The sequence below is a fragment of the Capra hircus genome (assembly GCF_001704415.2).
Source record: "Capra hircus breed San Clemente chromosome X unlocalized genomic scaffold, ASM170441v1, whole genome shotgun sequence".
Lineage (NCBI taxonomy): Eukaryota > Metazoa > Chordata > Mammalia > Artiodactyla > Bovidae > Capra > Capra hircus.
The window spans coordinates 44,119,658-44,144,233 of NW_017189516.1; positions in this window are offsets into that span (position 1 = coordinate 44,119,658).

A 24,576-nucleotide genomic window follows, 5' to 3' on the forward strand; every position below is an offset into this window, starting at 1 on the left:
ACTTAAGATTGCCAGCCGTTACAAAAATAAGAGTCAATAAGAATGAAGAAGAAGTTGAATTTAAGAGGATTGAAACTAAATGCCAAAACCCCTTTCCATTCTTGTGACTTCTATGTCTGTGAAATTCACTGATCAATATGAATGAAATTCATCATATCAGTATGGTCTTGAGATTCTGAAGGATGGTTGAGAACACACATACACACACACACACATATATAATGTATGTAATGTATAATGCTTGTGTGTGTGTGTATATATATATACACACACACATATATACATATATATACACGCATATATATACATATATCCAAACGTATATATCTATATCTATCTATCTATCTATATATATATATCCAAATGATGTCCTAATCTATGGCAATAAAATCTTTAATTATACAAATGCAAACTGATAGATTGACTACAAATATTTTTGCTTCTCAATTTTTTTGTAAGAATTTGTGTCATTTGTTCTCGTTTCTTCACTTCTGTCATCCTATTTATAACTTTCTGTGTGAGTGGGGGCAAAGTAATCTTTTATATATTAGTACTTGTGAGATACTGTGGAAACAGAATAGTTTCAAAATATCATTAAGTTATAGTGATGACATGAAATAACTAATCCCTGTAATTCAAAGTTATATCCCAGAATCCAATCTGTTATCATTTTTAGAAGTGATTTTTTTTCAATTTCCAGAGCACTTTAATATGCAGCGTAGCAGAACTGTTATCACCAGGAAGTGTTTATTGTTCCCAAAATTTAAAATATAAAGAACAATTTCAATTCATTTATATCTTTCTCTTTTGCTAAGATGAAATGATTTTAAGACAATTCTAAAAACTGTTGTTTTTTATGCCAACATAGTTTTCTTGAACTTTTTGAGTGCAAGCTAGAAATTTATTGTGTATAGGAATCTGTCTTCATGAAGAAAAACTTATTAGTAGTTACAGAAGTTTAGAGGATGATTTTCAAGCCTTCTACCTTGATCCAAATACATTTCATTCTAATTCAAACTAATGAGGCGGAATTGTCCCACTTATGAAAACTGTATCCTGATATATCCAAGTCTCTAGGAGATACTTTAAAAGAAACTTTAAAAGTATATGACAGTAAAGAATATTAAAATGTAGGGGACTTCCCTGGTGGTCCACTGGTTAAGGCTTTGTGTTTCAGTGCAGGGGGTACAGGTTTGATCCCTGATCAGGGAGCAAAGATCCCACATGCTTCAGGGCCAAAAAATCAAAACATAAAATGGAAGCAATATTGTGACAAATTCAATACAGACCTTTAAAAGAGTCCACATCAAAAAAATCTAAAAAAATATATTAAAATGTAAATATTTCTATACCAGAAAGAAAGTTGAAATATGCAGAACATTAAGAGTTGAAGAGATATAATAACTTGCCTTAAAGTAGTAGATTTTGTTTCTGTCACAGCCACTTTTATCACAGTATTTCTTTGCATCTCTATTTATTTTTATTCTTGAGTTTTGAATGACTACACTTTTAGTTGTCCAGTGACAGTGGAGGATAGTAAGTAATAATAGTGTTAGGAGAAGTGCACTGACTGAAATTGCCCACCTTGGCCAGGCACCATAGTAACCATTTGCATGAGTTGTTTTATGACAGGAGGTCTTGGTAAGGAAAACAGAACTAATAAGCTACCACCAACCAGAAGAGTCAGAAAACGTCAAAAGGACACCACATGTCTGACCACCTCCCAGAATCCTTCTTGCTGGCATCTGTCTTGGCTGAACAAGGAATGCACCACCAGGAAGGACTCTGAGTCAGAAAGATTGGCTAAAGACAACCTGGAAACTAATCCCTTACCCTGCTGCTCTCTGCCAGCACGCCCTTTCCCAATAAAATCTCTTGCTCTGTCAGCACATGTGTCTCCTTGGACAATTCATTTCTGAGTGTTAGACAAGAGCCCAGTTTCGGGCCCTGGAAGGGGTCCTCCTTCCTGCAACAATAGTAGCCATGATTTGTTTGATGCTTACTGTATAATAGAAACAATTTCAATTGTTTTGCAGTATTAATTCATTTAGCCAATATGACAACCTTATGGGATAAGCACTATAGCAATTTTTCAGATAAAGAAGCTGATAAATAGAAAAGTTAAGGAATTTGCCCTAGGCCACATAGCTAATAAGCCACAGAAGTGAGTCTGAACCCAGGTATTTGACTCTGAAGTCTATACTGTTAACCATGGTATTATTAAAATAATGTTGTGATTGAAGAGATTGAAATGGAAATGTTTTTCCATTTCTGCATAATCCAGTATTGCATGTTTAATTCAAATTGGAAAGGAATATAAGATAATTCCACTTTTTTAAATATCAGAAAGGAACATAAACATCTCACCTTTTTTTTGTTTCCCAGCTTGGCCATTGAACAACTTAATTATCATGGTACAATTATAGCTATTAATATACTAAAACTGTTGACATTGGATGGCTTCAGTATTTAGATTTCTATGTGAAACCAAATGTCCAAGGAGAAACATATTATATATATATATATATATATACACACATGCATACATACATATATATATATACATATACATATAAGGATTATCTGTTTGAAGGAATTTTTCATTTTTTAAATGTTAATCTTGGTGTGTATATAAATCATACCCAAACTGATAGGTCATGGAGCTAAGAATAACCTGAAATTTTCTTTTCACTTGTGCATTCTCCAGATTTCTGAGATAGTTTTTTTTTTCAAAATCAAGTTTATTGAAGTAAAATTTACAAAAGCTCTCATCAGTTTTAAGTGTACAATATATACAACCACAACCAAAATAATGGCAAAAAAATTTTCCAGGATAGGAAAACTTGAACTGTAGTTGATGACTTGCTGGAGGTTCAGTGTTGAAAACGCTTAGACTTAAAAACCCCGGGTGGACCCAATATGCAAGGCTGGAACTACATTTGAAAATTAAGGAATAGAATTCACCACAGCAACAAGCTTAAATCACATTATCATATCAATAGTTGCAGAAAAAGCACTTGGCAAAATCCAACAACAACCATTCATGATTCATGATAAAAACTCAGTAAACTAGGAAGAGAGGGGGGAATTTCCTCAATGTGAGAAAGAATATCTATAAAAAAACCTACAGGCAACATCATGGTTAATGGTGAGAAACTCAAAGCTTTCCCACTAAGATCAGGTACAAAGCAAGGATATCTCCTTTCACCACCCTTCTCAACTTTGTATTAAGAAGCTCTAGTTAAAGGGGTAGACAGAAAAAGGCTGGAATGGGAGAACTATAACTATCTTTGCTCACAGATGACATGGTCATCTATGTAGAAAATCTGAAAGAATCAACCCCAAAAATTCCTGGAACTAATAAGCAATTAATAGTAAGTTTGCAGGAAACAAGGTTAAAATACAAAAGTCAGTCATTTTTCTATATACCAGCAATGAACAAAGAAATGTGAAATTAAAACAAAATACCACTGCTGCTGCTGTTAAGTTGCTTCAGTCATGTCTAACTCTTTGCGACCCCATGGACTGTCCTCTGTCCATGGGATTCTCCAGGTAAGAACACTGGAGTGGATTGCCATGCCCTCCTACAGGGGATCTTCCCTACCCAGGGATCGAACCTGTGTCTCTTGTGTCTTCTGCATTGGCAGGCAGGTTCTTTACCACTAGCGCCACCTGGGGAGCCCACCATTTGCACTACTGCTGCTGCTGCTGCTAAGTTGCTTCAGTTGTGTCCTACTCTGTGCGACCCCATAGACGGCAGCCCACCAGGCTTCCTCATCCCTGGGATTCTGCACTACTAGCTTCCCACAAAATGAAGTACTTAGGTATAAGTCTAACAAAATATAGATAATATCTACATGAGGAAAACTATAAAACTGATGAACAAAATTTTAAAAAACTTAATAAATGGACAGACATTCCCTGTTCAGGGATAGAAAGATGCAATACTATCAAAATCTCAGGTCTTTCCAGCTTAATCTATAGATTTAATGCAGTCTCAATCAAAATCCCAGCACATTATTCTGGAAATACTGACAGATTGATTGCAAAGTTTACATGGAAAGTGAATGACCCAGACTAGCCAATGTGATACTGAAAGAGATCAACGAAGTTGGAAGTGAAATTTATTCTTCCACAGGCAGAGTTTGTTCTCTTGGGAAACTTCAGTTTTGCTTTTAGAGCCTTTCAACTGATTGGATGAGGCCCACCCAGATGATCAGAGATTATCTCCTTTCAGTTCAGCTCAGTTCAGTCCAGTTGCTCAGTTGTGTCCGACTCTTTGCGACCCCATGAATCTCAGCACGCCAGGCCTCCCTGTCCATCACCATCTCCTGGAGTTCACTCAGACTCACGTCCATCCAGTCCGTGATGCCATCCAGCCATCTCATCCTCTGTCATCCCCTTCTCCTCCTTTACATAAAGTCAGCTGATTGTAGATGTTATTCCCATCTATAAAATACCTTCACAGCACCACCTAGACAAGTATTTAATTAACTAGGTATTTTGTGTGTGTGTATGCACGCACACACACTCGTGTGCTCAGTTGCTCAGTCATGTCTGACTCTTTGCAACTCCATGGACTGTAGCCCACCATGCTCCTCTGTCCATGGAATTTTCCAGTCAAGAATACTGGAGTGGTTGCCATTTCCTACTGCAGGGGATATTCCCGATCCAGGGATCGAACCTTCATTTCTTGCATCTCCTGCATTGGCAGGAGGATTCTTTACCACTGTGCTACCCGGGAAGCCCCGACTAGGTAGCCTAGTCAAATTAGCATATGAAACTGTCACAATCAGATACATATTTTCCAAATATTTTCTCCTAGTTGGTAGCTTATTTTTAGATTTTCTCATAGGTTCTCTCAAAGAGAAGAAATTTTTAATTAAAAAATTTAAAACGCAATTAACTTTTTTCATTTGATGTTTAAATTGTAGTTTAATTGTGTAATTTAAAAGTCTAACTAATCTTTCTTTTTCTTTCATGGATTGTGCTTTTTGTGGTCTATCCAAGATTTCCTTGCCTAACTCAAAGTCATGATTGCTTTCTCTTATTCTTTCTTCTAAGAGCCTTATAGTTTTTAGTTTTACATTTGTACAAACCATTGATTTTGAGTTAATTTTTGTGTTTAATATGAAGTAAAATTCAAAACAATTTTTTCTGCAAATGGATCTGCGGTGATTCCAGAAGTATTACCGAAAAGACTATGTTTTTCCATTATATTACCTTTGCACCTTTGTCAAAAAATAATTTACCTTATGTATGTAGATTCACTTTTAGACTATTTCATTGACGTTTGTGTTTATCTTTTTTAAAGTTCTTATTCACTGCAGTTTTGTTGTAGATCCTATTATCAGGGTGTGTGATTCCTCCACATTTTGCATTTTTGAAGTCATTTCAGCATTTTGACATCACTTGCTTTTTCAAATGCAGTTATCTGAACTATCTAGGGGCTTCCCTGGTGGCTCAGACGGTAAAGTGTCTGCCTGCAATGTGGGAGACCCGGGTTCGATTCTTGGGTCGGGAAGATCCCCTGCAAAAGGAAATGGCAATCCACTCCAGCACTCTTGCCTGGAAAATCCCATGGACAGAGGAGCCTGATAGGCTACAGTCCATGGGGTCGCAAAGAGTCGGACACGACTGAGTGACTTCACTTTCACTGTCTGAACTATCACCATCCTGTGCTCTCTGTTGTTTGAAAACAACATATATAGTTGACTTGGTTTTCTATTTCTTTCTAGGTTTTCCTTATCTTCAAAGCATTCCTCTTTCCACTCCCTGTGATGATACTTAAGCTATACTGATACTAGCATTTCAGTGATTAGCACACTTTATTAAGGGATGGAGGTAAAAGAGTAATTATAGAATGAAAGGCCAAGATATTTTATATATTAGATAATATTTCTGAAGTCTGGCATAGGAAATTCGAAACTGGCAGATTTGGGGTTTTTTTTCCCCTCCCTGAGCCTTGGCTTCCTGTATGAGAACTCCTAGAAATTTTCTAGGATTCAAGAGATAACTAATCACTTCTTTCAGATCCTCTTTAATCCACTTCCAGATTCTTTCCATTAGCTGATCTCTCAGACACCAAGGAAAACTAAAGCTATTGTTAAAAAAATTCTTCAAATAAAATAACCATGTTGCATTAGTATTCAGATTCTTATATTGTTCTGAACTTTGCCAATTTGTAATTTTCTTTTGCTCAATCTGATTCAAGGCCCTATTAACTATATGTTCCTAAAAGAAAGCATTTTCTACTATCAAAAATGATTTCATGGCTCCATCTTTAGTAATACCCAGAGCATTTGCAATGGCAATTTTTCTTACAGAGCCTCTCAGGTCTCTGATAAATTTCTTAGACAAAATTGAGGGTCAAGGCCCCTGTGCTTCTTTCCTTAAATGTGTGTGTATGTGTTGGCCAGGGTTGGAGAGGTTTATTTTCATCTTTCCTGAGCAAACACCAGCAGTAGAAGTTGTTTTTTTCTCTCATAACATTATATTACATCAAGACTCCAGTTAGATGGGGAAATAAAAAATAGAAATGTCCTTTGTATAAATAGGATATTAAAATAATAGGATATTATTACACTTCTGACAACTTGCCAAATAGGTTTGCTTAAAAACTAAATTACCTATTAAACAATAGGATATTTGGAGTAACAATGTAAATAGCATTATGTCTACTATTTTCTTATTATGTGTTTTCTCTCCCACTGGGAGGAACTTTGTGTGTTTGAAAATAGACCCAGCTGTCAAATAATTAACTTTTAACACAATTGGAAACCAAATAAGCATGCTGTTGTTTTACTCAAACTTATTTGTCTTTTCTGAGATTGTTACCATTTAGTCATTAATTCCAATTCCAGGAAGCTTTTAGAAAATTATATAAAACCTTCTGTTTCTGTAGTTACTTTATACACAGATTTTGATCCAACATGTCTACAAACCTGCTGCTGCTGCTAAGTCACTTCAGTCGTGTCCGACACTGTGCGACCCCGTAGACGGCAGCTCACCAGGCTCCCCCGTCCCTGGGATTCTCCAGGCAAGAACACTGGAGTGGGTTGCCATTTCCTTCTCCAATGCATGAAAGTGAAAAGTGAAGGTGAAGTCGCTCAGTCTTGTCTGACCCTCAGTGAGCCCATGGACTGCAGCCCACCAGGCTCCTCCGTCCATGGGATTTTCTAGGCAAGAGTACTGGAGTGGGTTGCCATTTATAAAATAATTAGTTTGTGTATTGTGTAGTTTTTCTTAATACTAGGTAGAGTGTAACCAAAGGTTCTGTCTTCAGCCTAGATTCTGTCCTTTGGTGATCTTATCTTATCCACTTTGACATCATCTATGACCTCTTTTTCTCTAAAGATCTTGACTCAAGTTTCCCAAGGCTTATTTTATGTTCCTGCTTCTTGAACAGCATTTCAAATGTTAAAACTCAATATCTTTCCTCCTACAGTTACTTTTCCTCTTGACTTTCCTACATAGAGACAGACAGACAGAAGAATCAGCCTTTTTGCTATTACTCAGGTTTAAAACTTGAGAATCAGTGGTGAGTTTTTCTTTGATCTTCACACTACTAATTATCTACTCATATAAAATCGACTTTCGTTGTCTCTCTTCATACTACTCCCTTCTTTTCTCTCTTGCTTCTCCTTGTGCTGCAAGACATTATTCTCTTCTAGATTACTTCAAAAACCTGGTTTCCAGATTCCATCTATATTAAATCAACTTGGTAAGCTAATTGTCCTTTGCTGTGTCTCTACTACTGTTATAAGTATGTTCAGGAATTTTAAGGAATGTAGTGAGGAAGGAAATGGATGACATAAAATTTATGGAAACAAAAATTACAACACTTAAAAATTTCACTGAATTGAATTACAACATAATAGACCTTCATAATAAAAGATCAAAGAAGATGAAGACATAGTGATAAAAATTATTCAAAATGAAGCACCTCAGTATACCACTAAGGTATACTGAATAAATGAACAGTATACCTTAGTGGACCTTCCCTGTTGGCTTAGATGGTAAAGAATCTGCCTGTAATGCAGGAGACCCAGGTTTGATCCCTGGGTTGGGAAGATCCCCGGGAGAAGGAAATGGCAACCTACTCCAGTATTCTTGCCTGGAGAATCCCATGCACGGAGGAGCCTGACAGGCTATAGTCCATGGGTTCGCAAAGAGTCAGACATGACTGAGAGACTAACACTTTGATACCTTAGTGAACTGTATGATATTTTAAAGTCTAAAATATACATATGTATACACACACATACATACATTCACACACACACACACACACACACACACACACACACACATATATATATATAAATAGTTGGATTCCCAGAGAAAAGAAAGCAAGGTAAGAGAGAAAAATAATTCAGGAAATGATTCCAAAACATTCACAGATTTGGAAGAGTATAAACTAAAAGATATAAGAACCTTAATGAATCAGGTAAACACACAGACATCCACACACATACACAGTTTCATAAATGCAGTGATACAAAGGTAATTTTTTAAATAGTCAGCCATACCATAGGCATTTCCTCAAGATAATTAAGACAGGAAGTAATTTCACTTGTTAGGTCAAAAGTGCCTAATACTGGGCTGATGGAGGCTCATAATTTCTTGACCTAAGGAAATAAAGAGATCTATTCTTTGAAACATAGGGCAACTAGAAAGATTATAAGTATATGAATCCTGTTACTGGAAAAGAGACAGAAAATAGAAATCTGCTTTCAAGGGTCAGGCAACAATCCATACTAAAAGCTAGGTTGTTTTAATGTTGAGTCACCCAAGTATCAACCTAGATAGAGTCCCATACATTCTTCCTAACATAAGTCAAATGGGAAATTAAGTATGTTGTGTTAGGTTTTACCTAAACTTTTCCTGGACTCCCTAGGTGGTGCAGTGGTGAAGAATCTCCCTGCCAATGCAGGGGATGGATTTTGGAATCTGAATTGCAAAATTTGGGGAAAAGAAAAGGAGTACTTGAACAGTTGAGAGCAGGATGATTACTCTGAGTTCTTTGAAGGTAAGAACAGTTTTTAGGTGATCTTGAGTCAACAGTTCCTAATGTGCTGCTGATACAGTATATATTTGAAGAGTACCAGAGATGTATGATTACTCATCTGACTGCAGGGTTGAACAGAACATAGGAAGTCAGTAGTCAATAGACCCACTGTCATTTTCCTAGGAACAGTTCTGCTCTGTATTTATAGAAGTTGGTTGGATAGAGAATATTGATATGCCTCAGGGGAACTTTTCAATATGAAAGAGGACTCCAGACAAGTAAGTGGAGGTATCATAAAGCAGGGTCCAATTACGTTTTAAAATAATTCCTTTATTTTAAAAGTTCTCTTCAAAAAATCCCAGAAAAATGAGCATAGTATCCCCTGACACAAAACTATGAAAAAAAAGTCCTGCTAAATGAACAAGTAAAGTAAGATGAGAGTTTAGTAACTGGAGTTTGGTCAGTGTGGTGTGGCTCAGAACCATATAACACCAGTTCGAGGACAGTAAAACTCACCCCAACTTGCTTCCCTTGTGGCTCAGGTGGTAAAGAATCTGCCTGCAATGCAGGAGACCTGGGTTCGATCCCTGGATTGGGAAGATCCCCTGGAGAAGGGAAAGGCTACCCACTCCAGTATCTGGCCTGGAGAATTCCATGGACTGTATAAGTCTGTGGGTCACAAAGATTCAGACACGACTGACCAACTTTCACTTTCTTTCACTGATACACTCAGCCAGGATTGACTCCAGACTGAGTAATGAAATTGAATCTCCAGATTGGAGGTCTATAGACCCTGCAGTGGAGAATGGAGTCCAAAGAAGGATGGGATGGAACTGAAGAGGACAAGGTTTGCTATGATCTAGGGTAGGCAAGAAATATGTGTATGTGTGTGTTTCAGATCTCACCTAAATGTGATATACTTTTTAAAATTTGACCTCACTAACTTTTGCTTTTCTTCATTAGTCCCTATTATTTAATTGTGAAATGAGCTTTGGATACCTATTCTTTGTTAAAAAAAAAAAAAAAAAGCTGCCCTTAACCAGCTTCTCCCATTTCCTTTGGAAATTATGGAACTTTTGACTAATGACTCATCTTGATTAAATAATTTATATCTTGAGATTTGCTCAGTGAGTGCTTTACCACTAGCACCACCTGGGAAACCCTAAAATGACACAGATTATCACTTTTCCCTCCTAAGTCTCAGTATATGAAGCTTATGTTACCACCTAATGTCCAGTATGGCCAATTGGGCTTTATTTTGAAATCTTTGGAAATCTCACAAGCTCAAAGGATCTCTGCATCTTGTCACATATGTATATGAGAAGTTTCCATGGCATACTTGGTATTTGTTCTCTGCTATAAGAAAGACATAACAGCTTAAGATAGCTGCTGTCAATTCACAGAGCAGGAGCTATATCCATTCAGCCTCTTTTCAACATGTAATTTTTCCTAATGGAGTGTAAAATGTAACCATGTACAATTAATTCCAAGGTCTTCCTTTAGAAAAAGCAAGTTTTTCATTTAATATATTTTCAATAATTTTTAATCTTCTCATTACAAATTTTATTTTCTTCTTCTTTGTTACTATCATGAATGAAGTAAACGGTTGTCGTAATCTGTCTCCATGTTTCTATACATGTAATGATATATAGAAAAAAAACTCTAGATACAGAATTCCAATGCAGGCCTAGATACGTTTGTTTGTTACATTACAAAGCCTATGTTTGCCATAAGGATCAATTTATAGTTTGTTTAAAAGTTTCATGCAACTTGATAACAGCTGTGTTTTTCACTATACAGGGATATAGGAGCAGCAAGATTTAGTCATCTTGAAGTTTTAAGAGACGTGTAACTGTCTTACCTTTCTGCTGAAATGTTAAAGTGATTCACAGCTGTCTTAGGCTATATATTATTCCAATCAAGCTGTGCCTGACATTTCAGACTGATGGGTAAGAGTCAGGAGCCCTGTGGAGCTCTGTTCCCAACAGATATTTAAGTTTCAAGACAAGAATTGAGTGTGTTTATAGGACCCGATGTTTAACAATCAGGACATTTTTCTGCATAGGGATGGTGGAGCCTGGTGCCGTCTATGGGGTCACACAGTGTTGGACACGACTGAAGCGACTTAGCAGTAGCAGCAGCAGGACTTTATAAACTTTACTCCTGGATCCTTAAATTATTTATGCAAACAGATGTTACCGTTATTCAGATCTATTTTAAATATATGGCAATAGTAGTAATATTGATAATAAGTTGCATAACACTTTTGCATAACACTTTTTTGCCAAGTCAACACACACTACATGAATTATCTTATTAAACCCACACAATAACCTTATGAAGAACTATTATGATGATCTGCAGTTCATTTAAAAAAATATTAAATCCAGGCATGAAATGTACAGCATGGCAACTATAGTTAGCATACTGCATTACGTACTTAAAAATTGCTAAGACAGTAAATCTTAAAAGTTCTCATCAAGGAAAAAATATGCTGTAACTATATATGATGATGGATGTAAACTAATTGTGCTGATCATTTCACAACATATCTAAATATTGAATCATTATCTTGTACACCTGAAACTAATATAAGGTTGTATATCAATTATACCCCCAATAAAAATCAGTTAAAACACCAACAAAATAAACAATACCAGTACTTGAAGTACAGAGGGATAAAGTAATTTGTCTAGGACACAAAGCCAGTCAGTGGCTCTTTCAGTGTTCATTCAGGTTTTTCCAGTTCTGATCTTGAGTTCTCAAAATGTCTTCATCACTTACAGCATATTCTCACTTAGGATTATGGCAAATGTGAAGATGATAAAGGAGATTTAAACAATCTCTTTTCAATTTAATTATATTAATTTTAAGGGGCAGTGTTTGTATTGGCTAAACAATAAAGATTTATTGTACCCTGGTAATGCCTGGTAAAGCTTTAGAGTATGATCATGAATAAGATGTAATATTGCTTTCAAAGAAATTCAATATAAAACATATTGTTTCCAGTTAAATAAATCACTAAACAGTCTTTAAAAAAACATTATTTAAACACTATTTAAACTGAAATAATTTAAAACTACTTGTTGGTAAAAATTCTGGTTTAGCCACTAAAATATAAATCCAGAAAAAGCATGCTCTCCTTCAGAAACTTAAACTGAATGACAAAAAAATTAAAGACTTCTGTGAAAGTTCTTAATGGTAGAAAATATAGCATAACCTCAACAGCAAATGGCAGTTATTACAAAGCAATGCTGAGAATTATGGAAATTGCAACTCTAACTTAATTGCAAACAACAAACTTTAATTGGGTATATGGACATGAACTGAACCTTGCTAAGAGTAAAGAAAGATGAAACTGAGCCTATTTTGATATGGTCAAACTTCAGAAACACTTGAAAACTCAGAGAAAGTAGTGGAATCACTAGAAATTCCAACAAAAGTCTAAGATGAATGAGAGGCTAAAATAAGTTTTTTATTATAATTCTAAATAATATCATAAAGAATTAAAAAAATAACTACTGTGAATTTATATGTGAACTCAAAGACACGCAAAACTGGGGGGAAAAAAGAACATAAACATATATGTGATTTTTTAAAGCTATAATTCTATACCTTGCATGTTTTTACATACATTTTAGGAGGAAAGTATGATATTGCTAATAAATGACAAAAACATGGTAGTAGTTCAGCCATTAAAAGAAGTAAGCTATTGATACACACAACAATATGGATGAATTCTTAAAGGATTATTTTGAACCAAAGAAGGCAGTCAAATAAAAGCACTTACTGTGTGCTTAAATTTATGTGAAGTTGTAGAATAAGCAAAACTGGTACAGAACAGAAGTGAGAACAGTGGTTTTGGAGGGAGAAAGTAGGGATAGACTGGAAAGAGTTACTTGAGAAATTTTTGAGATGATGAAAATTCTCTATGTCTTGATTGGGGCGTGTATCATATGGGTGTATGCATTTACCAAAATTCAAATTGTGAAAAGTGAAAGTGTTAGTCACGCAGTCGTTTCTGACTCTTTGCGATGCTATGGACTATAGCCCACCAGGCTCCTCTGTCCATGGAATTCTCCAGGCAAGAATACTGGAGTGGGTTGCCATTCCTTTCTCCAGAGAATCTTCCCGACCCAAAACTCAAACCCAGGTCTCACTGACTGCAGGCAGATTAGTACTGTCTGAGCCACCAGGAAAGAGAAAGCATTTCTTCCTATTTAAATTACACTCCCTGAAGTGCTTGCCACTCTTTTGGAACTCTGTTTGATATATGTTTTGTCATCTAATTTCAAGTCCTGCAGCAACTCTTTGAGAAAGAAACTATTATTTCTTTTAACGAATGAGAAAAAAGGGCTCATCTCAGAGACAGAATTGAAATCTTGGATAAGCTGCCTGCTGAATACAAATTGTTAATCACCACTCTGTTCTATTTTATTTTTGTCTTCTGTGAGACACAAGTTAATTGCAATTATATTGATGAATGTATTATATTATGTGAAGCTGATTTCAGGATACAGAATTTTTTTATATAATTATGTACTGGAATAATCAAATAAGTTTTAATTCAGAGTTAAAGATGATGAGCACCATTAGTATAAATGAAAAAAACAATTGTTAAGTGTAAATGAAATTATCCAGTAGGAAGAATTTTATTTACACACACACAAGAAAAAAAAACAACTTGGTGATTATGCTTAGTTTGTGACTCAGAGCCTGGGTAAATATGTTTAAAATAAAGGATGGGTTTAAAAGGGACACAAATCAAAGAGATAGTATCTTGTTCACTGCACTTGTATTGTATACTCAATAAAGATAAGTAATAAAAATAAATATCGTGGTGAAAATTAAATATATTCAGAAGTCCCTGGAAGTTTGATGGAAGAACCCAGAGAAATAGAATGTGGAGTCAGACTCTACATAAAATGTGGCCTCACATTTTTAACTTTCTACATGAAGTTTAGCTTTCTGCAGTACTACCCAAAGAGTTGTTGCACCTCATGTTAAATACATGGAAAACAAAGGCAGGGGATTTTGTTACCACTTTGGTATTCTGGGTTCAACAATACTTCTTTGAAGTGAACATGCTAAGGTAAAATAGGAATTTCCTACACTGGGATATACAACAAAGGATTTTCCAAATATATTTGAATTACCTTAAGGTAAAGGCATTTGTGGAATATACTTTAGAAATTTAGATGAATTGGCTGCTCTTAAGTAACCACTCATAGTGACTAAGATAACTAAGAAAGACTGTCCTAAACCATTAAGCATTTCTACATTTATCTAAAAGAATAGCTAATGAATATTTGAACACTAAACAAAGCTTAGTAGTTCATCCTCAATTGCTCTCTTTCAAGAGCACTTGCCCACAAAGGTAACCTTTTGTGTTTATTTTTATTTAGTACTGATTTTATACTTTCTAATAATTAACATTACACTCAGTTTTTGAAAGTTATGACAAATAATGCAAACTCAAAATCAATAAAAGTCAAAGGACAATAAAAGTAGAATAACAACTACCTGCTGTAAATGAGATCAAACCTCAGCTTTCAGTAAATTATTTTCTCAGATAATGAAAGTACATTAGATAAGCTTGGAGATACACATTAAACATTTTTTTGAAAAATGAGACAGTGGAGGTTATCCACGAGAGTGAAAGAGACACATATTCTGATTTTCAGAAAAGGGAAAAGCAGATAGGAAGGGGGAAGTTCATTGTACAATTTCAACATAATTGGTGCATAGATGAATAATTAGTTAATAAAAAACAACTATGCTAGAAAAGGGCTTCCCTGGTGGCTCAGATGGTAATCTGCCTGCAGTGCAGGAGACCCAGGTTCAATCCCTGGGTCGGGAAGATCCCCTGGTGAAGGAAATGGCCACCCACTCCAGTATTCTTGCCTAGAAAAGTATGTGGACTGAGGAGTCACAAAGAGTTGGACACGGCTGAGCAACTAACAGAACAGATGCTTGAAAAAATGGTAGTAAACAGGAACGAAATGGATTATGAAAAACGTTCTTTTTTTTTGTAAATCTACTAGATTGATAGGTGTTACATTTTCATTTCAGTGCAGCAGACTGTAGGACATGTTCCATGTTTGTTTCCCTCAAGACATTCTGTTTGCCAAGGCATGGAAACATATTGATGAGATTTGGGACAAGCTACTTAGCAGCTTAGCAGCACACCCAAATATGGCACCTTAACATACTGAATATTTTAGCTGAAAGAGTTTGAGAAAACAGCAGAAACAGGAAAGTCACTGTGACTTCCTCCCTCCTGTATCTTCTGCAACAGGTCTCAAAACCATGGTGTGAGAGGTGCCCACACCTGTACCCAAAAGGAAAGGAGTATCCTTTATCTCTGAAGACAAAAGGACTCTGAAAAAAATTCAAAGAGGCCATGCTGTGGATCCCTAGCTTCCTGCATTCACCTTATGCTCTTTGACATATCACTTTTCTACATGACTATCCACTATTCATCAAACCCAGCATAAAAATAATCAGGTTTAACTATTTCTTCAGGTCTCATTTCTTTATGGAGGCTCCCATGAGATATAAAATGTACATTAAATGCCTTGCATCTGTTAATCTGTCTTTATCAGTTTAATTTTCAGACCAGGGACCCTAAGAAGGTTGAGGAAAACTTTTTCCTCCCCTACAAGGTGAAACAACATTTAGGTATAAATACATATTCAATATATATATATATATATAATCTTCAGATTCTCTTCCCTTATCAGTTCAGTTCAGTTCAGTCACTCAGTCGTGTCCAACTCTTTGCAACCCCATGAATCGCAGCACGCCAGGCCTCCCTGTCCATCACCAACTCCTGGAGTTCACTCAGATTCATGTCTATCGAGTCAGTGATGCCATCCAGCCATCTCATCCTCTGTTGTCCCCTTCTCCTCCTGCCCCCAATCCCTCCCAGTATCAAAGTCTTTTCCAATGAGTCAACTCTTCACATGAGGTGGCCAAAGTACTGGAGTTTCAGCTTTTGCATCATTCCTTCCAAAGAAATCCCGGGGCTGATCTCCTTCAGAATGGACTGGTTGGATCTCTGTAAGTTATTACAAAATATTAAGTGTAGTTCCCTGTACTATACAGTAGGTTCTTGTTAGTTATCTCTAGTTCTACATTTTAAAAGAGTCTTTGAAAAGCCATATTGATAGAAAAGAGATAGCATAAAACATTGAAAATACATGTGAAGATTATTTAAAAACTTCAAGATAATGAATATGTAATGAACATAAGTACAAGTTATGAAGTGCCATGAAGGGAGGGCAGAAAGAATGCCAGTGATGGAGTGACTCTTTTTTTAAAAAAAATTTTTTATTGGAGTATAGTTGATTTACAATGTTGTGTTAATTTCTACTGGACAGCAAAGTGAAATGGCTATATGTTTACATATATCCCCCTCTTTTTTGAATTTCTTTCCCATTTAGGGAATGACCCACCTTTTTATAAATTAAGACACATTGCCCTTGATACCTTCTCAAAATCACAAGAAGCCCGTTTCATGCCCAGCTCATAACATTCAGAGTGCTGATTTCCTCTATGGCATACTCTGTTTCTGAGCTTCCCAGGTGGCCTGCCAATGCAGGAGACATAAGAGATGTGGGTTCGATCCCTGGGTCGGGAAGATCCCCTGAAGGAGGGCATGGCACCCCACTCCAGTATTCTTGCCTGGAAAATCCCATGGACAGAGGAGCCTTATGGGCTACAGTCCATAGTGTTGCAAAGAGTCAGACACAACAGAAGCAACTTAGCATGCATGCACACATACTCTGTTTTCAAAGAGCTTACAAATTGTTTTGTGCAAGCAAAATCGGACAGATATAGCTGGTAGATAAGAGACTGGCAAAAGAATACAAATGTTTTCCCTGAATAGTACACAAGTGTTTTGATCTGGCAATTCAGTGGCCAACATTTTTATCTTATGGATGTATTTGCACAAGTGTCCAGTGGTACCAGGTGGTCAAAATTGTCTGACAAAATCAACATCATTATGAAAATAAATGAAGGAAGCCAGCCAACAGTTGAGATATAGTAAACGCCTGTACTAATGGATTAATATTCGGTAGCTGGGAAGCCTTGATTGGAGAATATGTAGCTCTTTGCAGAGAGAAAAGGAGATGAAGAAACATAATACCTCTAGTGAGAAAAACTGCCTGAGGGGTGGGGCAGGGGCTAAGCAAAGTTGTTGAAAGCATGGTTAAAATATGTGAGTTCTGTTTGGCTCCAAAAGGTCAAAGGGAATGAAGAAATGGAACATATAGAAACATAACTTTCAGGTGAACAGTAAAACAATTTTCTAATTCTTAAAATTTCCAAAATGCTTTGGTTGCGCAAGAAACGAGTGTTCTCCCTCTGGGTGTATTTAAGCGTAGGTTAATATGCCTATTATGAAACCAATATTATGGAGAAGCTTTAAGAATTTAGCCATGTGGTTAGAGTAAGAAATTTATTCTTATATGAATAGTATATCATTCTGCCTTGGTGATTTGATATTATCGCTAATCAGTCACATTATTTTCAGAAATAAAAATTTTCATCTCTCAAATGAGAGCTTAAAATAAAGGAGGTACAGAATTAACAGGAAGTTCTTTTTGTCCTTTTCAGCAGTAAGGTTTATTTATTTATTTTTATGTCATTGTTCAGTGTTAAATTAGTGGTAGCTCAACTGATTCCATTTCCTTTTGCCTATTCTCTCGGTACACATGGAGCTCAACTATTTGTGTCAAAAGAGACAAAGATTCAACTTAATACATTCACCCTGGAAGCAATATGATAGGAAATCATTTAGTTGCCAGCACAGCTGCAACAAACAGCTTTAGGACCCCGAGGGAAGGGTGTTGTTGTCAGTGAAACTCAGTAGAGGAGAAAAGATGCTTTAGGGCAAGCAGCAGACCCAGAAGTAAAGATGGCAAAATTGGCATCTCTCACCCTCCCAGCACCATTTTCATACAAGTCCAGGAGTCCTGGCTCTCCTGATATTTCAAAGTGGTTTTCCTCTGTTCCTGGCTTTCTGCTGGTGCGTTCCTCTTGCTTCCTTTAGTTTTCTGGTGCCCCTACATTGTGTGAGAAATTATTTCATGATGCCAGTGAGATTACTTGCTAATTGCTGTGAGTGGAAGCAGAACGGAAGGAAGTCCTCTTAGTGGTGGTGGTACAGTACTGATCACGGACATGGAAATGAGCCTTCTTAAAGGAGGAGTTGGGCTTCCCTGGTAGCTCAGCTGGTAAAGAACCTGCCTGCAATGCAGGAAACCCCGGTTCGATTCCTGGGTTGAGAAGAGCCCCTGGAGAAGGGATAGGCTACCCACTCCAGTATTCTTGGGCTTCCCTGGTGGCTCAGATAGTAAAGAATCCACCTGCAATGCGGGAGACCTAGGTTCGATCTCTGGGTTGGAAAGAACCCTTGGAGGAGGGCATGGCAACCCACTCCAGTATTCTTGCCTAGACAATCCCCTTGGACAGAGGAACCTGGTGGGCTACAGAGGGATTGCAAAGAGTTGGACATGACTGAGCGACTAAGCACAGCACAAGGAAGGAGTTCCCGAAGTGGGCAGGAAGATCCTGGGTCTTTAACCATCCAGTGCCCTCGGTTGACTTGTGGCTCAGAGGGTATACTTTTCTGTAGTTCAGATCTGATGTATTGTGGTTTTGTAAAGAAAAACAAGGAAGAGGGGGGAATCAGTAGGAAAGAAAAAAATGCGAAAAGGCAGTGCCTCCTTGATGTGGTAGTTCCCTTAAAAGTCATTTCCTTGTTGTTTTATGAGCTATAAAATTTTTGAATAATTCGTTCTCTCACTGATTGCTCTTTAGATTTAAGTGTGAGCTCATAACAATGAAATATTTAACAACACAATGTCTTTTAATGGATCAGCTCACTGGTGGGTCTGCAACATTGCATACTTAATTAGAAACTGGTAAAAGAGAGGGAAGATACTATGAGCAGAGGGCAAATCATCCAAAGTCAGAGGATCACTTCTGGGGCTTTTCTAGGTTTGGAATACTGAATGCAAGTGGATGAGAAAGGATTACTCAGTTGCCTAGGTTGAGGATGGTAAGTGGGGAGGGTGGCGGAGCTGAGAAATTTTTATGGCATTTGTTGATTTTGTTTCTTAATATGTTTCGTGAGAATAAGCTCCAGTATCACAAAATGCAAATAACTTGTAATATGAAGACATTGACCTTGACATATTTTTGTAGCAGTATGACAGTGATTCACACTCTATTTAGCATATGAGATGTGTAGAAAATAATCAGTTAATTTGTTCAGACTATATAAGCCCTTGCATGTGCTAACTACTTGAATAACTGGTATAATTTTGCAACTTTTTGGAGTCTGAATGTTTTTCTCAAATGATTTTCCCAAGCAACATGAATAATTGCCTTTATATTTCATTTCTCTTTGTGTGTTCTTTTTTCCTGGCTATTAACAATATTGAAAACACTGATAATTCTTAGTTATTTGGGACAGATCTTAAATAAACATGATAATTAAATGACCCTACTACTACTGCTGCTACTTATACCACTACTACTACTACTACTACTAACTTGTACAGAAATGTAACTGAAGTACATACTCTCTTCTTTGATAAGCAGAGGCCAAACTTTATTCAGTTAGTATCCCAAGCTCCCAATATGGCATTTCTGCTATTGGGATAGTATTTCAAGAAGTGCCTGATAAATGAAGCTGATGATGGTTCTTCTTTATTTACAAAGCTCTTTTACATTCATTATTTAAATTCATAATTACTACAGCCCTGAAAACTACAAGATGGTGAGAGTTAAAAGGATTCATCCACTTCCTAGTACTAATCATCAATCTATCTTTCCTGCCAACTGCTCATCTAATTTATTCCCAAACATCCACCATGGTGGGAGACTCCCAACTTCCTGAGATGGACAATTCCCTTTGGGGGATTTTCATTTATTATCTTAGCAGCCATGAAGTTTGGTCAAATAATTTAATCCCTCTGAACTTCTGTTTATTCCCCTGGGAAAAAAATATGGAGTTGAAGCCCAGCTCATGTGATTATTGAAGCAATCACATCAAAGAATATTGCATAAAGAAATTTCTGCAAAAAGAAAAAATTCTTCATTAACAGCATCAAGTTTGGACAGCTTTAATGGCTTTATCACTTTTTTCTACTACTGGTTCTTTAAAACACAGTGTCACCTCTACTGTGAACCCTTCCTTCAACGTTGCAGGCATCGTAACATTTTTGTTTTGTACAGTATTTTGTTACTGTTGCTAGTACAGTCCATGTTACCTTGTATAGAAATATATTGATTCATGTTTACATCTCTCAAAATAGACCATGAAATCCTAAATATTGCTGCAACCCGGGGCAAGCCACTACAAAATATGCCTCAATAGCATATTGATTATTCTGAGTTAAACTTACTTAAGAAACGGTTAATGCAGGAGGGGCACCCTGACCTCCCTTTTCTGTCTCCCTGAAAGCAGGAAATAAATCTCTTATATGGAAGATGCACTCCCTGCATCTGGAAGCAGGACACTCTTCTAACCAAAAATAGGGAGATCAGGCAGAGAAGCCTATATACACAAACCTTGTTAAGTCTTTAATTTACTACCCGGAGCTCAAATTCTCCTTAGTCTTCACTACTTAAGCACAGAAGCCCAGGTTTCGTTGTCCTGTCAACTCCTCACAAATTTACTGTTTCTTTGTCTAAAAAGTATAAAAACAGACTGCTTTGGCTATTCTTAGGTCCCATTTCTATGAGACCTTTGTGTGCACGAAGTAAAATTTCTTTTTCTTCTGTTAATCTGTCTTGTGTCAATTTTATTATTAGTCCAGCCACAAGAACTCAAGAGGGGTAAAGAAGGAAATTTCCTCCTAGCCAACAATAATCAAAATTGCGTCTTATTCATATTTGTACCTCCAATTTTTAAAATAGTGTTTGTCATTCAAAATGTATTTAATGAATGAGTGAATGGTTCAATGAATAAATTGTGTGAAAATCCTTCTCAAGTTTTGAACTTGAGGATTCCAAAAGAGTTTATAGGTGTTTTTTTTTTTTTTTTCCCAGCAATACTATATTGGAATTCCACTGATTACCTTTTGGTTTAAGTTAATAATAAAATTTACGGGTCATCCCCAAATAACCTCTCAGTAAATCTGCTGTGTAACTATCCTAGTGTCAACAGGATATTTGAGTTTATCATGTCATCAACCAACAAATATTCTTTACTAAAATTACTTGATGGGAGCAGTAATGAAAGAATGAACTCCTTGCTCTTTGAGAATTTACTTAATGGGACACTGAAGGGGAGTAAAATTTGCCATACCAAAATATGCCTCTTTGGCATAAGAATTATTTTAGGCTGATTGTTTTTAAGAATCTGCAGACATCGGAGAAACTCTGAAAACCCAGTAAAAGTTAGCCTTTTGTTAGAAACATTTATGTTTAAATATTTAAAACCTCATCTGTAAGGGTGTCTCCTTCTCCATACCAAGAAGAAGGGATGATAAATCTCTAGAATCTCTTATCAATGGAGAAGGCACCAATTTATTCATTTATTTTTGTAATTTATTTTTGTTAAGTATAGTTGATTTACAATATCATGTTAATTTCAGGTGTACAACACAGTGATTGGGTTGTGTGTGTGTGTACACATACGTGTGTGTGTGTGTATATATATATATATATATATATATATATATATATATATATATATATATTCCTTTTCAGATATTTTCCCTTATAGGTTATTACAAAGTATTGAGAGTAGTTCCCCGTGCTATGCAATAGGTCCTTGTCTATTTCATTTTTTTTTTGTTGTTGTTATTTTTTTTTATTTTTTATTTATTTATTTTTTTTTAATTTTAAAATCTTAAATTCTTACATGCGTTCCCAAACATGAACCCCCCTCCCACCTCCCTCCCCACAACATCTCTCTGGGTCATCCCCATGCACCTGCCCCAAGCAAGCTGCACCCTACGTCAGACATGGACTGGCGATTCAATTCTTACATGACAGTATACATGTTAGAATTCCCATTCTCCCAAATCGTCCCACCCTCTCCCTCTCCCTCTGAGTCCAAAAGTCCGTTATACACATCTGTGTCTTTTTTCCTGTCTTGCATACAGGGTCGTCATTGCCATCTTCCTAAATTCCATATATATGTGTTAGTATACTGTATTGGTGTTTTTCTTTCTGGCTTACTTCACTCTGTATAATTGGCTCCAGTTTCATCCATCTCATCAGAACTGATTCAAATGAATTCTTTTTAACGGCTGAGTAATACTCCATTGTGTATATGTACCACAGCTTTCTTATCCATTCATCTGCTGATGGACATCTAGGTTGTTTCCATGTCCTGGCTATTATAAACAGTGCTGCGATGAACATTGGGGTACATGTCTCTTTCAATTCTGGTTTCCTCCGTGTGTATGCCCAGAAGTGGGATTGCTGGGTCATAAGGTAGTTCTATTTGCAATTTTTTAAGGAATCTCCACACTGTTCTCCATAGTGGCTGTACTAGTTTGCATTCCCACCAACAGTGTAGGAGGGTTCCCTTTTCTCCACACCCTCTCCAGCATTTATTGCTTGCAGATTTTTGGATCGCAGCCATTCTGACTGGTGTGAAGTGGTACCTCATTGTGGTTTTGATTTGCATTTCTCTAATAATGAGTGATGTTGAGCATCTTTTCATGTGTTTGTTAGCCATCCGTATGTCTTCTTTGGAGAAATGTCTATTTAGTTCTTTGGCCCATTTTTTGATTGGGTCGTTTATTTTTCTGGAATTGAGCTGCAGAAGTTGCTTGTATATTTTTGAGATTAGTTGTTTGTCAGTTGTTTCATTTGCTATTATTTTCTCCCATTCAGAAGGCTGTCTTTTCACCTTGCTTATATTTTCCTTTGTTGTACAGAAGCTTTTAATTTTAATTAGATCCCATTTGTTTATTTTTGCTTTTATTTCCAGAATTCTGGGAGGTGGATCATAGAGGATCCTGCTGTGATTTATGTCTGAGAGTGTTTTGCCTATGTTCTCCTCTAGGAGTTTTATAGTTTCTGATCTTACATTTAGATCTTTAATCCATTTTGAGTTTATTTTTGTGTACGGTGTTAGAAAGTGATCTAGTTTCATTCTTTTACAAGTGGTTGACCAGTTTTCCCAGCACCACTTGTTAAAGAGATTGTCTTTACTCCATTGTATATTCTTGCCTCCTTTGTCAAAGATAAGGTGTCCATATGTGTGTGGATTTATCTCTGGGCTTTCTATTTTGTTCCATTGATCTATATGTCTGTCTTTGTGCCAGTACCATACTGTCTTGATGACTGTGGCTTTGTAGTAGAGCCTGAAGTCAGGCAAGTTGATTCCTCCAGTTCCATTCTTCTTTCTCAAGATTGCTTTGGCTATTCGAGGTTTTTTTGTGTTTCCATACAAATCTTGAAATTATTTGTTCTAGTTCTGTGAAAAATGTGGCTGGTAGCTTGACAGGGATTGCATTAAATTTGTAAATTGCTTTGGGTAGTATACTCATTTTCACTATATTGATTCTTCCAATCCATGAACATGGTATATTTCTCCATCTATTAGTGTCCTCTTTGATTTCTTTCATCAGTGTTTTATAGTTTTCTATATATAGGTCTTTAGTTTCTTTAGGTAGATATATTCCTAAGTATTTTATTCTTTTCGTTGCAATGGTGAATGGAATTGTTTCCTTAATTTCTTTTTCTACTTTCTCATTATTCGTGTATAGGAATGCAAGGGATTTCTGTGTGTTGATTTTATATCCTGCAACTTTACTATATTCATTGATTAGGTCTAGTAATTTTCTGGTGGAGTCTTTAGGGTTTTCCATGTAGAGGATCATGTCATCTGCAAACAGTGAGAGTTTTACTTCTTCTTTTCCAATTTGGATTCCTTGATTTCCAGAAGAGGAGAGATCGCAGTCCAGACGGCTTCACAGCTGAATTCTACCAAAATTTCGAGAAGAGCTAACACCTATCCTCCTCAAACTCTTCCAGAAAATTGCAGAGGAAGGTAAACTTCCAAACTCATTCTATGAGGCCACCATCACCCTAATACCAAAACCTGACAAAGATGTCACAAAAAAGAAAAACTACAGGCCAATATCACTGATGAACATAGATGCAAAAATTCTCAACAAATTCTAGCAATCAGAATCAACAACACATTAAAAAGATCATACACCATGACCAAGTGGCTTTATCCCAGGGATGCAAGGATTCTTCAATATCCGCAAATCAATCAATGTAATTCACCACATAACAAATTGAAAAATAAAAACCATATGATTATCTCAATAGATGCAGAGAAAGCCTTTGACAAATTCAACATCCATTTATGATAAAAACTCTCCAGAAAGCAGGAATAGAAGGAACATACCTCAACATAATAATAAAAGCAATATATGACAAACCCACAGCAAACATTATCCTCAATGGTGAAAAATTGAAAGCATTCCCCCTAAAGTCAGGAACAAGACAAGGGTGTCCACTTTCACCGCTACTATTCAACATAGTTCTGGAAGTTTTGGCCACAGCAATCAGAGCAGAAA